This window comes from Colobus angolensis, unplaced genomic scaffold (genome assembly GCF_000951035.1).
Source record: "Colobus angolensis palliatus isolate OR3802 unplaced genomic scaffold, Cang.pa_1.0 Scaffold38, whole genome shotgun sequence".
Taxonomy (NCBI): domain Eukaryota; kingdom Metazoa; phylum Chordata; class Mammalia; order Primates; family Cercopithecidae; genus Colobus; species Colobus angolensis.
Window position 1 is genome coordinate 5,390,470 of NW_012117154.1, and position 3,350 is coordinate 5,393,819.

Here is a 3,350-nt window from a genome sequence, read left to right on the forward strand (position 1 = left end):
GCATCTTATTGACTGAGTGTTGGTGTTATACCGAGACTGCTCTGGGAAATGTGATGCGGAATCTTATTGGCTGTGTGGAAAAAGATGGAGATTTTTGGCATGAGAAAAGAAAAGGAGGTGTAATTTAAAAGAAAAATATTGGCCAGGCACAGTGGCTCATGTCTGTAATCCCAGCACTTTGGGAAGTGGGAGGATCACTCAAGCCCAGGAGTTAAAGACTGCCTGGATAACAGTAAGACCCCGTCTTCCCACATAACAAAATTAGCAAATGTAGTGGCATGCAGTTGTGATCCTGGATATTTTGGAGGCTGAGGTGGGAGGACTGTTGGAGTCCAGGAGTTTGAGGCTGTAGTCAACCATGATCACAACACTGCACTCCCGCCTGTGCAACAAAGGGAAACCTTGTCTCAGAATTAAATCATAAGAGACAAAATATTAGCACAAAGTAAAATTAATAAAAATAGATAATGCATTTTTTAGACTCTTTATCATAATGTAAATACATATTTGGGGGACTTGTTCCTCCGAACAGCAATGCTCTCTTCCCTACACTTGATGCCAACTAATTTTACATAAATGGGAAACTTATTTCTGCCAAAGTGAGCTGCACTGTGTTGATTGGGGTGAACCTTTAGGGAGACAGCGATTTTGAGAATGAAAGGGGAGATACGTTATTCAAAGTTTACCTACAGTTTTAAAAAATGCCTATTTCCTCCCTGTTTTCTCCCACCCTCTAAGCTTATTAGTTACTTCTGTCTATTAGCAATTGACAGATTTTCATGACTTAATTATTTTTGCTACCATTTTTAAAGGTCAGCAAATACTATAACAATATATCATTTTAGAAGGGTACAGAGTTGCAGTTACGTAGGACGACTGAGTCTAGAGATGCAGTGCAGAGCCTAAGGGCTATAGTTAAGAATTCTGTACTGTAACCTGGAAATTTGCCAAGAGAGATTTCAAGTGCTGTCACCACAAAACATAAAAGGCAGCTGTGGGGAGGTGGACATGTTTATTTGCTAGACCATAGTAACGTTGCTGTGAGTATCTCTATCAACGCGTCATGTTACACAACGTAAATATATGCTTTTTTTTTTTGAAAAGGAGTCTTGCTCTTGTCACCCAGGCTGCAGTGCAGTGGCGTGATCTTGGCTCACTGCAACCTCCGCCTCCTAGGTTCAAGCAGTTCTCCTACCTCAGACTCCCACATAGCTGGGATTACGGGTGCCAACCACCACGACCAGCTAATTTTTGGATTTTTAGTAGAGACGGTTTCACCATGTTGGACAGGCTGGTCTCAAACTCCTGACCTGATCCACCCGCCTCGGCCTCACAAAGTGCTGGGATTACGGGTGTGAGCCACCATGCCTGGCCACCATTTTTATTTTTAAAATGATAAAATACACTGCTGAACCAAGAAGAGAATTGAGATGATCATGCAAATAATTATGCATACTATATTTAGGAAAAGTAAAAGTTATGAAACAATAGCAGGTCCAAGTTATATATGTAACTGTGTAAAATACATTCTTTAAAAATCAGGGTTTCTGTGCTTTCAGCAACCTGCACGTGTTCTGACTTGTGATCTCATGGTCTGGGAGACATGTGTGGTGAAATCACACCCACCTACCCAAGCAGAGGGGTCACTGGACGTCCTGTGCGCTGCAGGAAACTCGGATGAAAGGTACCTTAACGTACTCCTTTACATTAGAGTCAAACATGCCTTTATGACTGCTCATCTGAATTGTAATTTAAAAGTTAAGCAAAGTATGGCATTTAAATGCTCGTTTTTAATTTGTTAAAAGAAAAGTCAATATTAAGACTGTGGCTCAAGTCTAAGACCTATCTGGTGGGAAACAGGTCTGACCATAAAGTACACGAAAATTTTTATTTTTATTTTATTTTTATTTTTTGAGACAGAATCTCTGTTGCTCAGGCTGGAGTGCAGTGCTGTGGTGTGATCTTGTCTCATTGCAACCTCCACCCCCTGGATTCAAACAATTCTCCTGCCTCAGCCTCCCTGGTAACTGGGGTTACAGACATGTGCCACCACGCCCAGCTAATTTTTCTGTATTTTTAGTAGAGATGGGGTTTCAACATGTTGGTCAGGCTGGTCTCGAACTCCTGACCTCAGGTGATCCACCCACCTCGGCCTTCCAAAGTTCTGGGATTATAGGCATAAGCCACCGCACCTGGCCAAAATTTTAATTTTTTAAAATGTTATCCTTGGACTGCCTTTCTTCCTGTTTACTTTTCTTTACACTGTGTGTGTACATGTGCATGTGTGAGGATGCACTGTGGTCATGGGTGTGTTGAAGGTCGAAAGAATGAGGGTCGTGACCAACTCGGCATACCACTGGAGGGTATATGAGCAAACGGCAAACTCATGAAGGCAGGTTGTTGGCAGACTGACAAACTGCCGCCAGAAGGATTGCTGAGGGAGGGCAGTCTTGCCGCAGGTGCAGTGTTTCTTGTGATTACAGCCACATCTGAAGCTTGTTGTATAAAGAAAGCAATTATGTGAACCTGTGATACATCAAGCAGCTGACCAATCGTTATCTCTGGCTCCCTGTTGATTCTACCTAGTAAATGTGAAGGGCTTTAGAGGCTAGCGCCCTTGCTCACTAGAAGAAAGGAGCCCCCTGACCCCTTCTTTAAAACAGATCTTTTTGTCTTTGTCTTCATTTTTGCATTCATCCCCCTTCGTTCAGTCCCGTAGTAACTGTCATAGGTGTGCATGCACAAGTGTGTGTGTGCGCGCGCACATGAGACTGAACCAGAGAAGCTCTACACTCAGCTACATCAGGGGCAGCCCAAGACTTGCAGAACATTCCAGCATGACTCATGTCTCCCTGTCCTGCCACCTAGCTTCCAGAACACTGCCAGCCAGATGGATCTTATGTAACACCATCCCCCATGCAGAGGACCTGCAGGTTCTACAGACTGGCATTTGGGGGCCCCTTAGGAAAGTGACCAGTGAGGCTGACAGGTCCACAAGCCCTACCCATACCCCAAGAACCTTCAGGCTTACAGATATTTGAGGAAACCTCTAGTACAAGAGGCAGGAAACAAAAGAAACAGTCCAGAGATTGGCAGCAGAGGAAGAGCTTCAGATCTTCAGAGAAAGATGTGTCACCCATGAAACTAGAACAGAGGAGGGGGACAAGAAGGACCAGATAATCAGAAAGAACGCTTAGAAATTAAAACATGAAGGCCAAGACATTAAAGAGTCAAGATCGTCCAGAAATTACCACAGAAGGGGCAGGGCATGGTGGCTCTTGCCTGTAATCCCAGCACTTTCAGAGGCTGAGGCAGATGGATCACTTGAGGTCAGGCGTCTGAGACCAGCC